General features: G+C 44.4%; 1 pseudogene; it reads left to right on the plus strand.

The window, feature by feature from the left end:
- The first annotated feature begins 2230 nt into the window (after positions 1 to 2230).
- LOC143099844 (uncharacterized) lies at positions 2231 to 7655 on the plus strand (annotated as a pseudogene).
- The last annotated feature ends 16016 nt before the right edge of the window (positions 7656 to 23671 follow it).

A 23671-nucleotide genomic window follows, 5' to 3' on the forward strand; every position in this document is an offset into this window, starting at 1 on the left:
GTTTTAAACCATTTACGAGGCTCAATGTATCTCCACACTTCATTGGTAGACTTCCGAGGGCCCTGACATTTAAAACGAGACATTGATAACTTTGAAAAAGCACTGGTAGTTTACTTACAAGACGATTTATACAGACAGTATCTTCACGAAGTTTAGCGTTTGCAGCCATCTTGAATTTAGTCACGATAAGTCGAGCGACGAGTAAGAATGAACAGGTATGATAAGGGATCAGATTCCAAAAATAATTCTGTGGAAATGCATGGATTACAGTTTCTTGTAGTGAAGTGTGGAGATTCTTTGAGCCTCGTAAATGGTGTAAAACAGTGATTTATTTGCATGGCTATGCCGATGCCGAGGCACCACCATTGACCGCCTTGTTGGTAGCATCGGCTAACTAGCGCCAGATTTCGGAGTGCAGGGGACAAGCCGAGATGGGCTATGAGACATACGTTCACACTCGGTATCATGTTTCAAAACACTTTAGGTCAAAATCACACCGGAATTCTCCTTTAATTGGGCATGAATCATTGTGCTGAACGGTATTTGTCAATGAGCAGAAACACACACGACATTCAAACTATTGATAAGATGTACTGGTCTGTATCTATAGGCTAACATTGGACAAATAAATGACACTGACTCGCCATATCCTGACTCAGGAAAAAAAACATTTTCTTGCTTTGCCGCAAACTCAGCAATGAAATCATAGGCCAGTTTGCAGGTAGCCTAACGTCTTTTTCATAGAAGGGAGAGCCCAGTCTCTCCTGTGACATGGAGGTGCGCAAATAGTTTTTAATAGCCTGTTCAACTTCGAAAAGCTTCGTTCACCCGATGCCAGTCACTGATCACAATTTCAAAGTTCGGAAAGCTTAATCTTTTTAAGTTTTAAGTGCAGTGGCCCCTATCTGCCCCCTTTGGAATTATATCTCGAGCCTATTATAAGGTCCAGTGCGTTATGTCCTGGGATTCGGATGTGCTCAAAAAGAAAAGAAAAAACACTTTTTTATAGATGGTTATGAGGAGCAATGTGAGAGAGAAATTTGATGATCATTGATCGTTGTTTTGGGACGTTAAGCCTTTTCCATAGGCGTCAGTGAAGGAGATTGAAGAATGACCATTTTTTTATACGAAAATATTTCTTAACTACAAAAACTCAGTGTCTAAAAACTCAGTGTCATTCAGACTCAACCCTCTTGTTGTTTTATTATCTTTTTCGTTGTCGTTTGAACGTTGGCAAGCAGGCATGTTGCGGTTGCAATTTAAGTGAAATTTCTACAGTAGTCCTACAACATGCTGTTAGGCTGGGCTACTGTCAATGTACTTGTACAGGTAAATGTTCAACAATTGCTGGTGTAGCCTACAGGTTATATAATCAATTAGCTAAATCATTTGTCCAGCTGTTTAAACATTTTTTCGTGCTACATTCAAACGCAAAAGGTGCTTTGATATATTTTTCGTTTGAACGTCGGCAAGCAGGCATGCTTTGGTTGCAATGAATGAGGATAATTGCTTTTTTTTGCATTATTTTGAATATGACTCGCTCCAGTTTCAACAGCACGTACTTTTTCCACACGCTAAGTTCTAACACACATAGGCCTATCCCCTCTCGCTTTCTCTCTCTCCATCCCTGCACACGGTGCTTTCTTAAAGGAGCTGCACCATTTTTCAACAATTGCATCTACATTTTCATATTAGAATGTTTTGTCAAGTGTAAGCTTAAACTACCGTGATCAATTTAAGTTCCCGTGCCCCCGCTGCGTCATGGAAGCAGTAAGTCAGTCGCATCAAAAATAGTAGTGGCACCCAAGTGACACCTTGTGGTTGTTTGTGTCAACTGCAGTTTGTGCAATTTCTGCTGAGAAAATGGGGTGCGTGATTCATGAAGGAACCCGTCCAAACTTAACGGGGACCCACTGTATGATGTGATTTCTGTAGTGAAGTCTGTGTTGACTACATGTGGCCCGAGGCGTCGTTTTTGTTTTGCTGCAACCGGGAAAAAACGTTTTTTTCCTGTGTGTATGACAGTGTGGATGATACCAGTGACTTCCTCATCTGTTACTGGGTGTGGGGGTAGGGTGAGAGTCACCACTTTATGATGTAATAAACAGTTGCCCAAGAGGCAGGTGATTTTGGTGGAGGGTTTTGGTGATGTCACTGGTATTATGTAATGTTTGAGTTTGACTTCATCTAATAAAAAAAAAAAAAAAATCTGTTCTTATCAGAGACAGCGATGGCGACGGCGGACCTGGTTAGGGGACTTCCAAAGTCTGGAATACGTTTCTGGGTGCCGGTGGAGAAGAGGACGACGCTTACCCGAGAGCGCTTTGGAGTGGCTGTGGTGAAGGAGGTACTGAGGGCGACGGATAAGGAGGGGCTGTGTCTGCAGAGTGCGGTGGATGGGACGTCGGGGGACTCTGTGCGGGAGGTGCCCCCCTCCCCCCTTCCCCGGAGTCGGAGGACGAGGCCAATTTGAATAGGACTACGGGTATGTGGGACTGATTGGGTTGGTTGTGTTGGTGATGGCTTGTTGTTGTTGATGTTGTTTGTGTGGGTTGGGGAGGATTGTACATGTGTGGGCTTTGAGGTTGGGATGTTGTACTGTGTTGACCTGTTTGTGTTTGGCGCCCTCTGGTGGGTTGTATGTTTGGTTGTGTTTGGGGTGGATTAGTGACAATAATTGTCAGTAATTGTAAAGCAATTTACAACAGATTCACTGAACAAAAATGCTGATGTGGTACATGAAAATTTAGCTAAAAATGTGGAGAATGCAATGCAATCAAGCATTTTGGACGATATATTGTCACAAGCTGGCAGAATAGGCAACAGGCCGATGTGCGTTTTATTTGGAGACTGTTTTGCGCGACAGAGACTGAGTTTGCTGCTGATATTCTGGGGATAGGCCTAGCCAATGTACGACTTTAGCCTTTTAATATATTTGCTGCATTAGATCAGTCTTTCTAGAACAGGCAAGGGCTTTCTAGCCTCACGTCAGCAGCGCTGCATCACCCATATAGCCTACATTAAAACAACCAACGGATGGTGGGCGGGTGCGGTTTTGAAAATTGGTCAACAAACTTTGGTGCTGATGGATGGCTGATGGATGATAAGTTTTGCTATGCAGTTATGGTTGAAATAATAGCCCATCAGCGCATCTCTAGTGTGTGTGCCTCTCTCTCGCTCAGAGGGGAGGGAGAGGCTGAGGGTCGATCCAGCATGGATTCTAAACTCTGTGGTGGATAGGATCTACAATTAGGTGTTAATAATATTACCACGCTAGGTCGTAGTACTCCCAAGTGCTATTGCACCACACATTGTAGTTCTCCTGTTTATTCGCTTGGAAAATCGGCACGTTTCATGTTGTGTGACGTACACATTTTTATCAACTACTCGTGCAACTGTATTTAAGTAGGGAAAATGTGGAGGTGTTTGATTACTGCTATGTTCCTCTCTCTACGGCCACGGCAGAGCCCGCTAGCATAGCAACATGCTAACACATTCGCGCTGCGCGACAGATCGTTTGAGTGCACCTACCGGCGCGGGAGAGGTATGACTCAACTCGTGAAAGGTCTTACTCGACGTTAAGGTAAGAACATATATTACTACTGATTTTGGGTGGCGTGTTCCTTTAACACAGCTTAATTTAGCTTAAAAGTTAACCTGCTACGGAGCAGGTTAGTTCTGTGGCATAAATTCCCATAGTTACCAAGCTGGGATTCACGTTAACCTCATTAATGGAACAGAATTCTCACTAAAATTAGCGAGACTTATCGAAATAAGCAAGGTTTGGCCTTTAGCGAGGTTGATGGAATACCCCCCTGGATGGGTGGGATGGTTTTATGTTTGTTTGGTCTTCGGGCCTTTTATTTTGGGGGGTCCCTTTTAGGGCTGGCCTCTGCCCGGGCTTGGTCCCGGATGCCATTTGTGTTTTGTATGATGTATGATTTGGTGATTTGTAATAAAAGATAAAAAAAATCTGTTCTTATCAGATGAGGAGATAGTTAGAGAATACAGGGAGCAGTTCAGCCTCTGGCAGACCCTCCAAGACTTGTACGATTCACGTGCACAATGGTGGGAAATGGTGAAGGGTAGGACCTTTTTTTTTTTTTAGGAAAAAAGGTAAGGAAAAGAAAGAGAGAGAGAGGGAGGAGGTGCATGTTGGGGCTGCAAAAAAAGACTACAAAGATATTTGAACCTTTTAAATATGGGTTTTGATTTTAATGATGAAATCAAACAGGTAAAAAAAGAAATGTCAGTTTTCAATTTTAAGAAGCATAGAAAGACAAACAGAAGTACTTTTTAAAGAAAATAACATAAAGAGGGGGTGGGATAATCAAACTAAAAAAAGATGGAAGGGAGAACATGTTTTAACAGAAGATTTTACATTGGCAGAAATTTTAAAATGTCTTAAAGGTTTTAAAACAGGGAAATGCCCGGGAGAGGACGGACTCCCCGTGGAATTTTATGTTACCTTTCATGACATTTTAGCCAATGACATGCTGACTGTTTTTAAAGAATTTGACGAACTCGACAGACTTCCAGACAGTTTTAGATCAGGGATAGTTTCTCTATTACACAAAAAAGGCGACAGGACTGACCAATTACTCTTTTAAATTTTGATTGCAAACTTTTTAGTAGACTTTTATCCAGACGCATGTCGACCTTTTTAGAGGACGTGATCCACCCGGATCAAGTCTGTGCCGTACCTGGAAAGAGGATCACGGACAGCCTAGTGCTGGTCCAAGACGCCATCTGTTTTGCGAGAGACAGAAATATTAGGCTTTTAGTGCTAAATTTAGATTTTGAAAAAGCTTTTGATCGGATCTCACACCAGTACCTTTTAAAGGTACTGCAAAAAAATGGGGTTTCCAGGAAGGTTTTTAAAGTGGGTGGGATTGCTGTACATACACAGGAAAAATTTGAGTAAATGCGAACCAATGCGATAAATGTTCGCTCTGGCATCCGCCAGGGGTGTCCGTTATCCCCACTCCTGTTCGTTGCGTGCATCGAGCCGCTGGCACAGATACTGAGAAGGGACAAATGGATCAAAGGACTGGACTTGCCAGGTGGACTGACGGTGACCTGCTCACTTTACATGGACAACGTGACCCTTTTAATTTCTGACGTTTTATCGGCCCAAAGAGCACTCGACGTGACTGTCTGGTACGGTAGGGCCTCGGGCGCCAAGCTCAACAGGAGCAAGTCCGAGGCCCAGCTCTTTGGGCCGTGGGGTGACATAAGACCAGATCTGGCAGTAGATTTTAAACAGACAGACATGAAAATTGGACAGGGCAACTGGACTGACACGTTAGGGAAAGTTAGGCAAAGACTGGGCTTTTGGGGACTGAGACAGTTGACAGTAGAAGGGAAAATTGTAATAGTCAAAGCTGTAATTTTACCACTGTTTTAACTTCTCTGTTCTGTTTTTAGTCCCCCCAAATCTTTTCTTTTAGGTCTGGACTGGGCGGTGTTTTATTTCCTGTGGGGGTCCAAATGGGAGAGGCTGAGAAGGGAGGTCCTCAAAAAGAAGTCAGAAAATGGAGGAAAAGGCCTCCCGGACCCCCACCTGTTTTTAGGCAGCAAGTTCACCACCCTGCATTTTAAATACGCAACGACCCCATCCAGAGAGAACAAGACTGCCACCATGGTAAAATTCTGGATGGGGTCTTACCTCAGACAGCTGCAGATTTTAGATACAGACCACAGAGTGCCAGTTGCTTTTAATTTGCCAAAAGAATATTGTTTTATAAAAAAATTTTTAAACAAATATGATTTTAGAACATCTGATGTCACCAATTTAACCAATGCAAAATCTATTGTCTCCCTTGTGCAGGTCCGGGAAGCAGTGAGCCCCGTTCCTGGCCTCACACTAAGTGAGGCCCAACAGGCTTGGAGAAACGCTGCCCACCCCGCCCTCCAGAACAAGCTGAAGGATCTAGCGTGGATGGCGCTCCATGAGGTCAGAGCCGCGATGCACTCCCGGAGCATGGCGAGGACCAACACCTGCCCACGTCCAGGATGTGGCCAACCTGAGACCGTGCGGCACCTGCTCTGGGAGTCCAGCGTGGCGAGGGACCTGTGGGCCGATACCGGCCCCCTGCAATGCCCGAGCCTGCCAGCAGGGGAGGTCCAGCTGAGCTACCGGCTAGCAGGGTGGGCCAGGGCGCCAACACCCATCTCAGCCGCCGACTTCCCCGCGCTCTGGCTCACCCTCAACAGTGTAAAAGCCGCGTTGTGGACCTCCCGCAACCTGCTGGTGGGGAAGCGCGTGACGGTGCCCATGCCAACGTTACGGCGGCTGGTGACATCTGCGTGGCAGGAGGCACCGCACGTCGCCAATCGGAGGAGGGGGCCGGGGTCACACTTCAGGGGGGTCCCGCCCCCCACGGCTGCTGGCTCCCGCCGACGCACCCCCACTACCACCATCACTGGACGGAGCAGCGGGCGGAGGGGAGGACCTCCGCTGGGCGCATCTGCGCTTGCCTTGCTCTTCTGGAGAGTTAGTGGTCCTGCACGAGGGAAACTTTTAATTGACTTTTATTGCATTTTTTATCACATTTTGAACTCTTTTAAAAGTGTGGACTTTTAACATCTCTTTTTTTACACAAACATGGACTTTGCACACACAGACACAGTTTTAAAACAAAAAAATATATTTTATAGACACATGATTTTATGTTTGTAAAAATGAAGATCTGAAGTGTGAAGCATATGAAAATGTGAAGATCATGTGATGAAACTGTGATGGAAAGTCAAATAATGTACTGAAAAAAGATTCCTGGAAATGTGAAAAACAAATCAACATAAAATGTAATGGAATAATATATATGTTTGGGTGACAATAAAACTTTTTCCAAAGGAAAAATCTGTTCTTTTCAGGATACGTTTGGATTTCGGGGGAGCCAGTGACGCGGCTACGGAATACAGTTTGGATCGGTTTGGAGTCGGATGCTGAATTGGAGGAGAAGAGACGTTTTGGGCGGGACTACGTGGTGGACAAGATTCTTAAGGATTGGCTGACTTTTACATCGGCGGACGTCTACAGCTTGCAGGATTTCCTGGGTGGTGGCCGCATCAGGGGAACCTTTCTTACCCGGGCCAGCCGGAATACTGTCGTTGTTGTGATGGCTAAGGCGTTGGCAATTCGTTTGAGTGATGGGGGCGGTTATCCATGAGGATCAAACTTGCGGCGTGTGGGGGCGATCGAGGGCTTTGACCCTAGCCTTGGTGAGGGATGTGCTGAGTTGGGCGGAGCAGCAGGGGTGCCCGCTGGCAGTCCTTAACCTCTTCAGGAGAAGGCGTTCGATCGAGTTAGCCACAGTTTTTTTGTTCAAAGTTATGGAATGGATGGGGTTTGGTTCAGGCTTTCGGGCCTGGATCGGCCTGGCTTATAAGGATTTTGTGAGCCATGTTATTGTTAGAGGGGTTAAGTCAAGGGCGGTGGCACAGAGGGGGGGGGGGTACGGCAGGGCTTCCCTCTTTCCCCCCTGCTGTACGTTAAGGTTCTAGAGGCGAAGACGCGAAGACCGTCACCGGCAGTGGAGGATGCTATGGAGTTGACGACGCAGGACGTCTTTGGTTCGGTGGACGTCTCTTCAGATTCGGAGTGTGTGGTGGAGAGGGTGGAGGTTTTAAAGGGGGAAATGGGGCTTTTTTGAGGGGCAGGTGAGGAGGCTAGAGCTGCAGGGGATGGTGGCCGCTTGGGAAGATGAAAAGCCCTCCCGGGTCTTCTTGAAGTCGGCATGGGTGAGGCAGCAGTTGAGATGAGGGGGTTGGAGAGCCACAATGGGTTGGTGACTGCTCCAGCCGAGATGGCTCCCCAGTATTTCGAGGCTCTTTTTGTGGAGAGGAGGGGGGAGGAGGCGCTGGCGGGGGTTTTCTTGGACAGCATGGAGGGCAGGGTAGGGGAGGAACAGCGGGCCGCCCTGGAGGAGCCTTTCTCCGTGGCGGAGCTAGAGGCAGCTTTGCTGTCTATGAAGGCTCATAAGTCCCCAGGGGGTGATGGTCTGACAGCAGAGTTTTTTCAGGCTTTCTGGGGGGTCTTGGGGCCTGGTCTGCTGGAAGTGTGGGGGTAGGTCTTGGTGGGGGGTTTTCTCCCTCCCTCCATGCTAACTGGGTTGGTGACTCTGTTGCAAAAAAGGGGTGAGACGGCACTCCTCCATAATTGGAGGCCGATTGCCCTCCTCACAGTCGACTACAAGATCTTGGCAAAGGCCATGGCTGTGAGGATGGGGGAGGTGATGGCCTCAGTGGTTGGGGAGGACCAAACCTGTGGTGTTCGAGGGAGATCGTGTGGGCTGAATCTCTCACTCTTGAGGGATGTCATGGCATGGAGTGAGGACAGGGGTTTGCCACTGGCAGTCTTGAGCGTGGACCAGGAGAAGGATTTTGACCGGGTGAGCCATTATTTCCTCATCCTGGTCCTGGAAAGGATGGGATTTGGCCCGGGCTTTTGCAAGTGGCTGAAGGTCCTGTAAAGGGGTGCGGGGAGTAGGGTGGGGGTAAATGGAGTGCTCTCACATTTTTTCTACAAGCCGAGGGGGTGCGGCAGGGGTGTCCCCTCTCGCCACTCCTGTATGTTCTCTATCTGGAGCCACTGACGGCCTTTGTGTGGCGGGACCAGGGAATGGGGGGGTGCATGTGCCTGGAGGGGAGGGGGTCGCGGAGGTTGCATTGTATGCAGACGATACCACCCTTCTGCTAACAACGGAGGCAGGTCTACAGAGGGCAGGTGAGGTGTTAGACCTCTTTAGCAGGGCAACGGGGGCAAGGGTGAACCGAGACAAGTCCTCTGTCTTGTTCTGTGGTAGCTGGGCAGGGAGGGAGGATGTGCCAGGGGGGTTCACTGTGGCAAGGGAGGGGCTCAAGGTTTTGGGGGTCTGGTTTGGGAAGGGGGATGATGCGGTGTGGAATTGGGGGAAGGTCTTTGAGAAAGTGCAGGGGCACCTAAACCGGTGGAAGACGAGGCATCTGTCCTTGTCTGACCGTGTGGCAGCGGTGCAGGCGGATGTTTTGCCTCTGATCAACCACCTGGCGGTGGTGTTCCCAGTGCCTTTTCTCTGGGGCAGGAGGCTGGACAAGGAAGTCTTTACTTTTATTTGGGGGGGGGGGGGTAAGACGGAATGGGTGGGCCGGGAGCTGATGTATAGGCGGGTGAGGTAGGGGAGTGGTTTGCATTTCAGACAAGGCAATGGCCTTGTTTGATGCCTTTCAGTGTCGTCTGGCGGTGGGGGATTTCAGGCACAAGGCGGGGCTGTGGGCGTGGTACTGGCTGGGGTTTTCCCTGAGGCGTCTTAGGCCCCTGTCCTGGAGCCCTGGACGTGGGTAAGGCCACAGGGTATTTCACAAAACCTAGATAAGGGATTAAGCTGGGATTTTTAGGTTATCCTGGATGAATTTAGCACTTTCTTAATGACGTTGCGGGCCGAGACAAGGAAGCACTCACACATGGGTGCATACGTAAATTTGCATTCAGTTGGTCTACCACGCCTACTCCTGCTGTTTTACAGAAATAGCCATGATTCCCCATTCCAAAAAGGACAACTTTACTTCATTGTTAGTCTATATCAAAAGCGGTTGTTCACTTTGTGTGAATGACACTATTTTCCGCGTCTTTTTTTTATTCCAACCGTGGGCACTTTGGAGCAGAAACGAGAACGCGCACACATCCTGATTTACTTACACCTGGCTTGACATAGTCGCTCCTACTCATCCTGGATTGGCATTAGTGAAACGAGTTGAGCTAGGATGACCAGACAACGCTATGTCAAACCCCGCTTTATCACTTATCTTGGATGTCTTAATTCTGCCTTTGTGAAATACCCCTTTGGGGCCTCATGTACAAAGCTTGCGTACGCACAAAAATGCTGCGTACGCCACTTCTCACGCTCATGTCCGGATGTACGAAGACTGACTTGAACGTGAGAATGTGCGGTCCTCCACGCAAACATGTCTGGCGTACGCACAGAAATCCACGCAAGTCTTTGTACATGAGGCCCCAGATCATTATCAGAGGGTGGATGAGCTGCTGAGGGGTAATGGGTGGGCGTTGGAGGGTCGTGGTGTGTTGGAACACAGGACCTTCTACACAGGCTTGATGGAGAGGAGGTGGGGGGAGGAAGCAGAGAGAGCGGTGGTGGCGAGAAGGGTGAACTGGGGTGCCATCCAGCCCTCTGTCTTGAAGGGGGAAGGGAGGGACCTTAACTCTGCCGTGCAAAGGCAAAAGGCCGTAACTTCAATTTTGTCAAAAATGAGTTTGTCATTTTTGGAACAATGGGCATCAATTTTATCATGTGGACAAATATCTTGAGTCAATTTTGTTGTTTTCTTATCAAAATAAGATGCTGTTTTTGCCGTAACTTCAAAAAGCAGAGGGTAAGCCAAGGCAGAAGCCCGTAACATCAGTTGCGGTTCTTTAGCTTTGTTTCGCAGCTCTATAGAACGCTGGAATTAAGTTACAGTGCACCGTAATTTCAGCGCAGCAAACCATATTAACATTGGTGGTGGGTAAAACAAAGGCAGAGTGTCTTATGCCTATGTATTGTATGTAGGCCTAATTGAAGCACTTCAGCCACACTTCAATAAAGTGAAAAGAAAATGTTGCAGTGGTTGTTTTTACTACTTCAGATTTTGTGAAATTCAGCTAGGATGTAGCCTAGTTAGCTAGCGATGCACAACTGTTCCTGATCCACAAATAGCCTACATGATAGATGCTGTGCCAGGCAACTGTAAGACACCATAAATGTCTCAAAGCCTGGATACTATTAACTAGTAGCCTAGTACACGTTTTCTCGTGCCATACAGGGTGGCTAGCTGCCTGCCAATCTGCAAGTCCACTCACTGGCAGAAAACAAAGCGAGTGGGTTGGGGACGCCTAACGATACACCTCCCCGTCCCTCCCCGGCGAGGAGAACATGTCGCACACAAACTAACCCAGCAGATAGAACTTAGATCGCAGCTTACCTTTAAAAAAATCCATGGAAAACAACATCCACTGAGAAGACAAATCCATTGTTTAAATCCATCACAAGTTTTCAGCAAGCCCATTCGCAATATAATTATGTGCAGGCTAGCTAGCCTAAAATCTATCAAAGTGCAACGTTGTTCGGATGTTGTCATTCAATTTTAAGTGTCGCTATGGGTAAGCTATTAGCTAAAGCTAGACAGTGTTGGTTGCAAAATATTTGACTCCCATACGAACAAAACTACACAGCATGTCCTTAAGTCGATGTCCCTTTAATTTGTCAAGAAAGAAATACAATCAATGTGTGACTCCTCCGCCGCCCGCACGACACAGACAGTAAATTATTATGTGTCCATGAGTAGCAAAATTCCTGTAATTGCATACATTTCTAATGGCATTGGCTTGGATCATGTTGTGGCTGTTTTTTGGTTTTCTGGCTCTTAAAGTGTTATTTTACTTAAATTAAGTACAACGATAAAGTTTTAAAATGTTCCAGTGTAGCATTCTCATTATTTTGTATTTTGTAATATTCTGTTGATGGAGGCCTAATATTAAGCCTTACTAGACAAAACTCACTAAATGTTATCTTAAGGCTATCATTGTTATCATATAAATGTTTCTATAGAGTGATAAAAGTCCAAATGGTCAATAAATTAGAAGTTAAGGTATTTTGCCTTTGTATGACCCATTATTGTTTTGCAGATAATGCAAAGGCAGAATACAGTAACTTCCAAATAAGGGTCAAAGGTCAAGTTTGACATGTAGATACATGTATTCATTATGACAATTACTTGGCAAATTTTCAGTGTCCTACCTATCATACAATTGGCTGGACAACAAAAAAACTTTAAAGTCATTTTTCTCAGTTTCACACTCTGGCGAGTTAGCCGCCACAGGCGACAAGATGCGGTACTGAATAAAACGGCCGATTTAGTCAAATAGGGTGTCATATTTCGTTCGACCTCCACTCCACTAGATGGCAGACATGTCATACGGCATCCCCAAGTCGAAAAAAGGGCACTCTTTAAACAAAACTTTCGCACTACAGCTGCAGTGAATCAGTGCGTGAAATACCGGAGCTAGTGTGCGTGTGAGCCACTTTGTCAGAGCGATATTGTCAACGTCATTGAGTATTTGCATTAGATTATCGTCTAATGGCATCAAAAAAGTTTACCTGAAATGAAGTGTGGGGTCTTCTATTCGCGGACCCTGATTCTGAAGGGGAATATCTGCCTTCAGAAAATGACGGTGATTCGTTTAGTAAGGCTTCAGATGCGTCCCTGCCTTGCAATGATGCAGCTGGACAAAGTGAGAGTTTACTCCATAGTTTAGCTTACACCAAGCACAAACGTTGAATCGTTTGCCCAATGTCACTGGTGGGAATAATGTTTCACGGGTTCGGAGTGTTCATCGGGAAGTTAGCAGGGTGTTAGTGGTGTGGCGAACGAGGCTGGAGGTAGCCTAATGTCCATAGCGCTAGCTTGTCTTCAGAACGTGTGCCTCTCCACAATCGCGGCGACAGTAACATGGTGGAGCCTTTGTCTAATGCCACTGGGTATGTTAGACGAGGTCGAAGTGCTCATAGGACAGTTAGGGGGGAACGTAGTGGCAGTGTGAGGAGTCGCAATGAGAATGACAGTAGGCCTAGTCCGAGCTGCGCAAATTCTCTCCACTCGGCGCGCGCGAGGCAGATCTGGCCATGCTGCTCGCATGGTGGAGGTGGTGACACGCTCTCTCCCTCTCCCACACACACACACACACACACACATTAGGGTCATGCATAGTCTATCACAAGATGATGGGAATGCTGGCCCTGTATGGATAGGGATAGGGAGTCATTATCTCTACAGCAAAAGGCCTGCTACATTAAAAAAAAGTCAGCCATTTATTAGTAATGATTTACACTGTTGATTTGCTATCTATTTCCCTGATCATTTAGGACATACACTATGTGTTCCTTTTTGTGTGTTCATGTCCTTGTGATGTGTGTGTCTTTGTCAGCTAAGAAAAAAAACAAAAAAACATCAACAAAAAGAAATAAAAATACTAACATTGTCTCTTGTCTTGTCTCGTCATCTCACTCCTGATCTGTGCCTTGCCGTGGCAAATGAGCTTTTGAACTAAACAGGTCTTGTCTACCTGTGTTTGTGTGTCATCTGAATAATATATATGTGCCCCATACATGGAATCAGAGTGCCTACTGTATGTAGTAAATGGAAAATTACATTACTCTACAGCAAAAGGCCAGTCTACCGCTACATGCATTTGGTTTGTTTCTGCCATTTATTAGTAATGATTTACACAGTTTGTTCACTACTTACTATTTACCTGAGCATTCAGTATTGTGCAATATAGCATACAGAAGGTGAGGGACATTTTGGGGGGAAAGAAGTGGTGCATTTTATCATTCAAACATGCGACTTTTCATGAAAATTCTATAATCCATGATGGCCGCCACCATATGACGTCATAATATGCAAATTAGATATAAACATTTAATCCCTACATAAACTTTGGGTCATCCTTAATATTTCTCTAATTTACAGAAAGTCTCTATCTCTTATCACTTTTAAGATATAGCCTTTTGAAATGAAGATGTCAAAATCGAACGTTTCGAAAAAAAACCTCTGGCGCCTAAAGGGTTAAGGTCTTTTGCCTTTGTAGGGCAGACCTGGTTGGCGGTGCTGGACCGGTTACCTGTGAGGGAGCGCCTTAACCAACATGGCATCAGCCGTACTTCTCTGTGTGCCATTGGGTGTGGGAGGGAGCAGACTTTGGAACACTTTGGTCATGCCCAGGAGCCAGGGGGACTTGGGGTTTGGTGGATCAGTGGTGGTGTGGGTGGGCGGGGCTGTCTCTCACAGCAGAGATGGTACTCTGGGGGCAGGGTTTGGGGGGCCTGAGGGAGGGAAAGAGGGTGGCTTTGTGGGTTTTAATTTCCTTTGTCAAATTGGCCTTATGGGAGTGGAGGAGGGGATGTGTGAAGAAAAAGACGCCAGCTTTGCCGTCGCATGTTGTTTTTGGGGAAGGTGGGGAGGCATGTTCAAGAGTTTATTCAAGTACATGGGGTTGAGAAGGCCAGGGAGATTTAGAGGAGTGGGCTAGTGGGGTTGTATATTCTGGGTGTTGGTTATGATGTGTAAATAAACAGTGGTGGTCTGGTGGTGGTTTATGTGTTGATTATGTTTTGTATATTGATTTGATTTTGTGACAATAAACGAATATAAAAAAAAATCTGTTCTTATCAGACTCCAGCTCCTCCTTTATGACCATTGTGTTGGGGTCAGGAGGTTCGCTGGCGTCTCCAGCCTCAGTATCTCAGGACATTCGGCGTGTATGTTCTTAGCGCAATTCGCAAAAAAGACACTTAATTTGCAGGATCAGAGGGCCACAGTCGATTCAGATCTTCTGAGGAAGAACTTTCTGAAGACTGTCTTGCCCTCTGCTTCTCTGTCATTCCTGACAGAGGTGACTGCAAAGGTCACTTTGCTGCTGCGTATTGGGGAGTGAGACCATAGTTTCACTCCCTTCAGATGCCACACTTGTCTCCTTCACGGTTAGAAAGGATGGCGGAGCCTCCTCCTCTCTCCTTGACTCCTCCCCTTCATTCTCTTTGTCTGGTAGGGAGGGTGTGGCCTCCGGCTCTTGCTCTGACTCTGCCTGGGGGTTAGCATCGCTCTTAGCCGCCCGGCTAGTCCCTGAAGCTGGTTGAAGGTTTCCCTCCAAAACTTCAGGAACCACCCCTTCCTCCATTTCGTCCTTCTCTTCCTGTGTTTATTCTGGGCAATGCGGCCGGGCGGCCATTTTGTTAGCCTTTAGCTTGTTGGCAAAAGACTCAGGGCAATCTCTGTAGAGATGGGATGAATCTAAATCTTCAAAAAGGTGCCCAATTTCTCTACACTTCCTGCACACTATTTCTTGACATGCTTCGGCAAGGTGCCCAAACAGTTTGGGCATACCTTGGTAATGAATGTAGCCACGGTTTTCTCCCAACACTATCATGGACGGAATTTGATGGAGGCCTAGGCAGAGACTTTCTAATGAGGAGACACAGCACTCAAAAAATCCTCCATAGAAATGCATGGGGTTAGTTTGTAACGGCCGTTGTCTACACATATCCTAGCCTAGAAATCTAGACGCACCCTAGCGGCAGCAAATTACATTTGCTTACAGGGCTAGTCTAGCAACTCTCCGTTGGCTTGTGAGCTCGAAAAATTAAACTTCTATCAGGCCAATCAAATCGTGTATAGAGTCGTTAGGCGGGCTTAACATAATGATTGATGGCAGAGTTGCAACGGTTTGGCTTGAATTCCCTGCTACTTGAAAACAAAGAAGATGGATGTTGCTGTTGGCCAACAGTGTGACACAAGTTAAGCTTGTTTTAAGTTGGCAAAAGTTTGAACTAGCAAACTAGCCAACTAGCTCCTCTGGTGGGAAAACGCATGGGACTCAGCGCTGTCCTATTGCGTACAGAGGGAATTTGAAAGACAACCGATTATCCCGCCCCTCGGACTGAGTACTGCGAACAGTGAGTGCCCAGACCCTACATTTTAATGTGGCTCTGGCTCGTCAGGCTACACATATCCCACTCCTTCCTTGGCAAATGTCGACATGTGAATACATTGAGCCAATCATATTGTGTGTTGTGAAGACATCTTCCCAATCATGTGTTGTAAACTCGCCGCCGGAGCATGATTGGTGTCGTGAAGCTTTGCGCATGCGCATTTCTGCTGAATAGGATGCCCGACGAGTGCCCAAAAAGCGTTGCTATATGGCCGCCGAGTGGAGGGACTTGCCTAAAAGCACTTTGGCCTAGGTAACTGCTCGGGTCTTCCCATTGTTTAATGGGAACTCACCACGAGCAGTTCCAAATGCCATCCTCGTCAAAAACCTTAACAGGTGGGCTCCTAACCGTGCAATATCTAACCAGCCATGTACAAATGTCTTCTCCAGTCACCGTCTCATTAAACATTCTAACAACCACAACTTTCTGTGAATTGTCTGAAAGTTTTTGAACTTCAAACATGGAGAACTGGTCTTTAACTGTTCCATACCGTTGCCAAAAAACATTTAACAGAGAAGCAGAGTGAAAGCTAAAATCAAAACCTTTGTTACCAGGCAGTCATCAAACAATTCAAATCGTTAGCCGTAAAACCAAGTGTCTGTTGGACCAACTTTCTTGAGAAGTCCAACCTGTACAGAGAAATACATCACAGTGACCCATCATCTTTAAAAGTACAGGGGATTGAGACCCCGTTTACACGAGCATGTGTATTTTTATAAACGAAGACATTTCCCTACGTTTGAGCCTTTCATTTAGACGCAAACGGAGAATTCGCCCCGTAAAACGGTTATCCAAAAAAACTCCGGCCAAAGTGTTTTTTTTTTAAAACTCCGTTTATGCGTTTGGTTCTAAACTGTGGTAAACGGAGTTTTGGGCAGCCAACGTCACAGTATGCGACAGAAGTACACCAATGGGGTGTACTACGAATCTCGATTAGTGGGTTAGCGAGGTATGTTGCGCTCAAAGCCAGGCTATGCTGTGACACGAAAGTGGATCTGTTTTAGTGTCGCTATATCACCATGGTATCTTATGCTGTCAACCAAACCTGGTCGGGAGGAGGTTATGTGCTAAGTTATAGCTTAAATTGTGTAATCTACCGCACACTGACCAATCAATTGTCTTAAAAACGAAGTTATCTCACGTGTAGGATTCGGTCATATATCTTACAGGTGGAGCTCCGCCTCTACTATTATTTTGGATCTCGAATGCGCAATTAATAGTGCTGTGCGTCCAAATATCCCACTATGGACATGCATACCATACAACAACTGATGACAATTGATTTATTTGATGTTATAGGTTAGACACAAAAAATCACCGCAGTGTAGATTAAGCTATCGCTCATGAATGCGGAAGTAATTGTTTTTAAATAGAGGCGGTCTTGTGCGTCTCCACGTTACACGATTGGCCAAAGTCATCCCAACACCGAGAACGCGCACAGATCTGAGCTGAAAGCCTAGTTTGACAAATATATCACATAACTGCAATCGTAGTATCACTTAACGTATACCCCTGAGTCAAGGCTTTGTCAAGCCTCGATATGTCTACATAGCCTAGATATGTCTAACGTGCTTCGTAGTATACCCCACAAATGTGCGACCAATGTTTACATTTACATGTTCTCACGTGCGACTTTTCAGGGTTCTGATTGGTTAATGTGAGCTTGAGCTTATCGTTAGACTGCCACTGTGGTTTGGCGTGCTCATGACAGCATGTATGTACACAGGTTTGTGTAAACACATTTTAAAAATAAACAGTCTTGTGTAAATGCAGTTTTATTTGCAAACGTAGATGGCCAGATATTCGTTTAGGAAAATACCCTGCTTCGTGTAAACGTAGTCTAAAGTTATTAAGAAAACTGTACGGGGTGGGGACAGATTGAAAAGGTTGCTACAGAGAGAAACATTTTGGATCTGGAGCTTCAAGGCAATGGAGTACCCAGGTCTAAATGATGAAATAGATTACAGACCTTTTTTGTAATAATGTGGTCAATTGTTTTAACTACTGCTACTGTGTCTAGTATACTGAATTTGTATTTTTGAATGTTTAGTATACTGGATTTGCATTTTTTGTATTTCTGTGTTTGTTGTTTGTTTTCTAAGATGTTTGAGGGGCGGGTCTTAGTAGCTACACTCTAGTCGGTGATGGGGGAGGGGTCACTATTTGTGGGCAATTAAGCAATCAACAGGTGTGCTGTTTGTTCATACAAAAGTCCTCACGGCTTCATTCTCACGATGCCCTGAAGAAGGCCCAATTGCCGCTACGCGTGGGCAACTTTAAAGTCCTTAGTGGACATGTCATAATAATAAAGACATTTTAAAATATTCCTTGGAGTGCCTTGGTGAAGAAAAGTTTTTTCTTTTCAACTAATTTTGGACAAACAAGCACCTTGAACCAAAGAGCACCCCACCAGAACACATCTTTTTGTTTTTCACAATTCTCCAAAGGGACTGAGCACGCCTCTCTGACTTGCAACAATTAAAACTATAAATACTTAAATTAAAACAATAAATAGATAAATTAACTAAAAACTAGGCTAAGCTAAAACAAGCTAAAAACCACACAATGAAAAGGAGCTAAACAGCGCTTACCTGGGCTTGATGTTTGAATAAAACTCCACGGAAAAACAGCTGCTTAGACCTGTAAAGAAAAAAGACAAAATGAAAAAACACTAATATTAACACAGAAAAGCACAATACACAATATAACTCACAGATAAGAGGGCCAAAACCACCTGAAAGGTTAGGACCACCTCCTCCCACCGTGAGTCGACCGCAACTTAGCCAAAAGGCCGAGAAGCGGAGTCACAGGATATTTGATCTCCACTTGTTTTTAAAACCTTTGTAGTCTTTTAATTTGTGTCATGTCTTTTTTTACCATACTGCTCACGAGTCTCACAATCTCAACAATTAATGTTAGAAGTGTGAAGACTCAAGTGAGAGCTCAGAGCATTTTATCCCTGTTGAGCACTCTGAATGCAGATATATACTGCAAGAGTGCTCCTTGCCACATATTAGGGAGGGCTTCCCTAGTGGTCGGAGGGGATTTTAACTGTGTTTTAAATAAAAAAGATAGAAGAAATGTAGGGGAGGATTTTAAATTAGATAAAACATCTGTGGTTTAAAGCCCTCCTTACACTGACAGACTTTGGAAAGATTTGCAAAGATTTGTGAAAGACTACAGTCTCAGACCCTCTCACATCTAAAGACAAGTAGTAGAGTTTTAAGTCACAGACTATGATTTTGCAATGACTAGGGATCTTGCAGGGTCACTATTTACAAGACTGCAACTAGATTCCTTTAAATTATTACCCATCATGCAATAGATAAACAGGAACTGAAATGATAGCATACTAAACTCAAAGTCATATTTTCGTGTTTCTGCAGCATTGTTTCATGCGTTACATCCCTAACCGATATAGAGTTGTTCTGTCACGTGGAAGAGCCGACTAAATATGTATAAGAAATGACAAATATTATAAGAATAACAAATAATCATATAGGCTACAGCTGTCGCCTACTTTGCCCCTTCCTGTTTGGTGTTGGAGAGAGGTCACTATTGTTTTTTATAGTTCATGTCACTATTTGCATGAGCCACGACTAGAAAGACTTACAATAATATCAAACATGTTTCATATTGACGTAACGACAAAACTAGAAAAGGACTGACTCCGACTGACTTAAAACCGCTAAGATTGGCACCTTACACTTAACGATCTAGTTGACGGGAGCGCGCCGCGATTCCAGCACAACTCCCATGATTTCTGTCCGACTTTGGAAATTTAGTCGCCGACTGAAAACAGACCAAAATCGTACAATGTAGGGTAGACTGAGTACAGTTGAGACACTTTTTGATTTTTAAATTAAAAATAGATACTGAAAGGGTCCACATGACATTTCATTAGCCTGTAGACTAAGATATTATCAATCAATAATGCTCATAAGTATTTTATATTATCCACAATTAGCTCATAAAAATAAAGTGTTTTTTGTCTCAACTTTCAGTACTAGGGCTGTCACTTTTGTGAAAAAATCCTGTTCGATTCTTGAGACATAATTGTTCATTGAATCGATTGTAAAATCGATTTTTCATGTCTAAAGACGTTTCAATTTTCAACGCCAAATATAGGCCAATCCACGAACAACTAACAGGCATTAGGACGAACGTAAAGGGGGCGCTTGAAGACACACAAGCCAGCAATATTTCTGATGATTTCTTGGCATGAAGTTTTGTGCACAATGACAAACAGGAGTTCAACATTCTCGAAAAACAATAAGCAGAGTGGACTGTCATAACATCAGTGAAAAACATTACTGCAGGCTTCAACGTGGCTGTGTTTACAATTAGAAATGTAAAACAAATTCCGCCTACGTAGAACTCACGACTGCACAGTTTGCATACCGCTTTGTCCTTCTCCATAGTTTGATATACCCAAACCCCGAAGTGCTTCCATATCGAACTCCTCAAGTTATTAGGGCCTATCACTCGTCTCTCTCATGTCGCACAGGTTGATCGCGTTGTCCTGAATTTTTTGGCAAAACACCAGCAGCACAGCAGCCGATTGAAACAGCTGTTTCCGGTGCATAAAATTGGTGGGAATTTTCTTTTTAGCTTTCGCAATGCTTACTGCACTTCGGAATTCTTTGTTATTTTTCTGCTTGTTTGTGAGTTTTGTTACATCTAGATTTTTTATTTGTTTAATTCGTTTAAAATTAATAGTGTACATATTTGGTTAAAATCGATTCCCTATTTTAGTTTTCGAAACTTGTGTTGGTTGGTCCAATTGATTGTGCAATCGATTTTCGAACGTAAAGTGACAGCTCTAGACAGTACCGTGGTACAGTTGAGACACCCATTTTAAATGATGTAAAAGTAACTAACCATTCACTGCAAATATAATAAATAAAGACAAATAAAGAAAATAACAATTGGACAACATGTTTTATGTTCAAATTCATTCATTTTATTTAAATTAGCACTGGTTAAAAAGTATACAACAGGAACAAATATTTAACACTGGAACAGATATTGGAAACATTTCAATAACACTAAAAATAACAATGTAAACAGTAACAGTAAACAAACAAAGAAAAAGACTGACTCAGGTGTCACTTTCACAGTGATGGCATGTGTAGCTGTCTCCGCCAAGGGTACACTCTACGTGTGACCACATGCTACACTTGGAGCAGGCCACCCATTTCTCTCCTGACCGTGACCTTGAGAACCATTCGTCAAACACCAGGCAGGGGTGTGAGTATTTCCGTGGTCCTTTTCCTCCGACGGTGACCATTGGCCTTTCTGGGGCCAGCTTTTGGATGAGGCCTGATTAGTTCAGGACTAAACTTTGGAACATGCTGAACCTGGTAAACATAAACACACAAAGACAAGGGTATGAATATTTCATTTCCAGAATTGTATGTATAACTTAAAATTAAATAAATTTCTCTTACTTCTGTGATGATTTCCTTTTCTTGTAAAGACAGAGGAAATAAGGTCAGGGTTACTTCACCAACACCATCTGAATTTACAGTCACTGTTGGCCCTGTAAAAGCAACAAAAGCATCGGGGGCGGACAGCCCAGGTGGTGTGAGGGCAGTGAACGGCCCAGGTGGTGTGAGGGCGGTGAACGGCCCAGGTGGTGTGAGGGCGGTGAACGGACCAGGGAGAGACTCATCTGGAGGGGGCCTGTCAGTCACTGACGCCGGGAGAAAATCCTCTTCCTCAAAGATAGAAGGATTGAGCGGCCAGATCCCAGTAATCTTAAACCCCTTCTTCACATTCAGGGGTGACGCTGCCAGCAGTAAGATGTTGTTGAGCAACTGTGGCAGGTCATATATGGTGACTGTTTGCCCAGGATTCTCCCGGTGCCACTTGTCCATCTCCTCGTTGAAGAGCCTCTTTACCGGACCGTAGACAGACTTGTCAAGCGGCTGCAGATGGTGAGTGCAGTGTGGTGGAAATGAAAGCATAATCACCCCATTGGCCCTACAGAAGTTTATAGCTTCAATTGAGATGTGAGAGCTATGGTTATCCAGCAGCAGCAACACTTTGTTCTTCTCTGATGCCCGGGTGTGGTGCACAAAATGTTGCAAGTAGACAACAAAGTCCTTCTCCATCATCCAGCCACTGCCATTGGCTGTGCTGATTGACCCCTCTGGCCCACCATGAATAAAATGTGGAAGGAATTTCTTCCGGGGAAAGACAAAATTGGGGGGGGGGGTAATGTTACCAGGAGCATTCCCTGCCAGTGCCATGGTAACAAGAACCCCCCTCTCCGCTGATGTAATGCTCCCCACTCATCTTTCCCCCTTCGTTGCAACAAGGAAGCCAGGTTTCTGGACAGTGACGAGCCCCGTCTCATCCACATTCCAAATGTCTTTAGCGTGAAAGCTATGTCTGCTATAGACAGTTGACAGGTTTTTAAAAGAAGGACCCCACGTTCACTTCATTGAAATTAGTTGACCTGTACACACTCAGGGATTAAAGTGAAAAAAAATCGTTTGACTGAACTTTTTTCAGGTCATAAGTCATAAGGCTACGTTGTTCATATCTACCTAGATAGCACCCCTTTTGCGGTCGCGACCTATTGGTTTTTAATGTACAAAAAGATGCAAACAGCAAAGTAAAGGGAGTATTCGCCTTATTCACACGGCGGCCATTGTTTAAACCAAAACGAGGCTACAGGGTACACTTACTATATAATTAATGCCACCTACAGGTGAATGCATAGAACATAACAATCCTATGGTTTGTGCCGCCATGTGAATAAGACGAATTGAGAGTGTTCTTGATTGAGTTTTCCTGATGAACAAAAATATATTTTAGTACCATCCCTGATCATTGCTGATTAGCCATTGCTGTTCTTTTCTACTGCAGCAATATTGTAGAAAGGCTTTAACCAAATAACTTTCAGTGTCCCGCCGGCGGGACCGTTACCCCCCTCCCCCAAACATTCTAAATCAATTGCATGCACCATATTGCTATGTAGCATAGTAATGTTATACACCATTTCAAAGCTTTGACTCTTGGGAATCCAAAAATGACAACTTCTTTCATGTACAATCTGTATAGTGCTTTACATTCTCAGATTAATTTTATTATGTCTCAATTAAATTTGATCCAAAATGCCCCCCTCCCCCTCCTCCGCTTTTGGTGATACCCTGACTTCTGGCTGCAGTGTAGCTGCAGCACAATAAGTAGATGCCTCATATTGGGTACTGAAATATTCACAAGAATCCATAGAATTTGAATCTTCATGTTGTATTATCCAATATTAGTTGTACAGATGTATAGTCGATCTTATACACACTCATTGAACCAACAAAGTAAATGCAAAAATAGAGACTTTTTTGTAATTATTCCATATTTTGTGTAGTCAGTCTATATCAGAACACCTGACATACAATCTAAATAGTCCACAAGAAACCTCAAAGTGTTACCTTTCATTTGAGACCAGGATTATGCTTCTACACAAAGGGGTTCATGTGCAGTAAGCATTTGATTGTCAGTATGCATTTTGGATAACAAAAAGTCCTATGGGGAGTATCCATAGGCATTTTACAAAATGCATGGGCATACCTTGGCAAATAATAGTCTAAAGCACTCATATTTTCATTCTATATTGATCAACTTTTGCACACAGCTTCACAAGACCTGGTGCTAGGGCTCAGTTGTGTTTCTAAGGGATATCAAGTGACCTAGAGGGCTGAAATGTGGTCAGTTCAGAGATGCTTGTAATCCGGCAGAAAGGAAAAACTATATTCTAGCCTCTGTAGCTCTTTGTCAGTACACTGCAAAATTGTCAGTGTCAAATTAACACCCACAGTGTTAATTTTAACACCGGCAAAGTGTCTATATGCATCCACTCTCTCTAGTGTTAAATTAACATTTTAGAAAGTGTTAGATAATTAACACCCAATTTTAGTTGATTTAACACTCTATATTGTTATAAATCAACACTACACCGACACTTTATGGTGTTGTATTCACACTACACTGGTGTTGGTGTTAAAATAAAATGTTAAAAAAGAACACTGCTTTCTTCAACACCAACACCAGTGTAGTGTGAATACAACAAAACTCAGTGTTAAAAATTACTAATAGTTAACACTACTAGGTGTAAATACCAATGACACTATCGGGTGTCA

The sequence above is a fragment of the Alosa pseudoharengus genome, unplaced genomic scaffold (genome assembly GCF_046254945.1).
Source record: "Alosa pseudoharengus isolate Yale_2024_CS ecotype anadromous, Long Island Sound unplaced genomic scaffold, YU_APseudo_1.1 YU_APseudo_1.1_scf_3, whole genome shotgun sequence".
NCBI lineage: Eukaryota > Metazoa > Chordata > Actinopteri > Clupeiformes > Clupeidae > Alosa > Alosa pseudoharengus.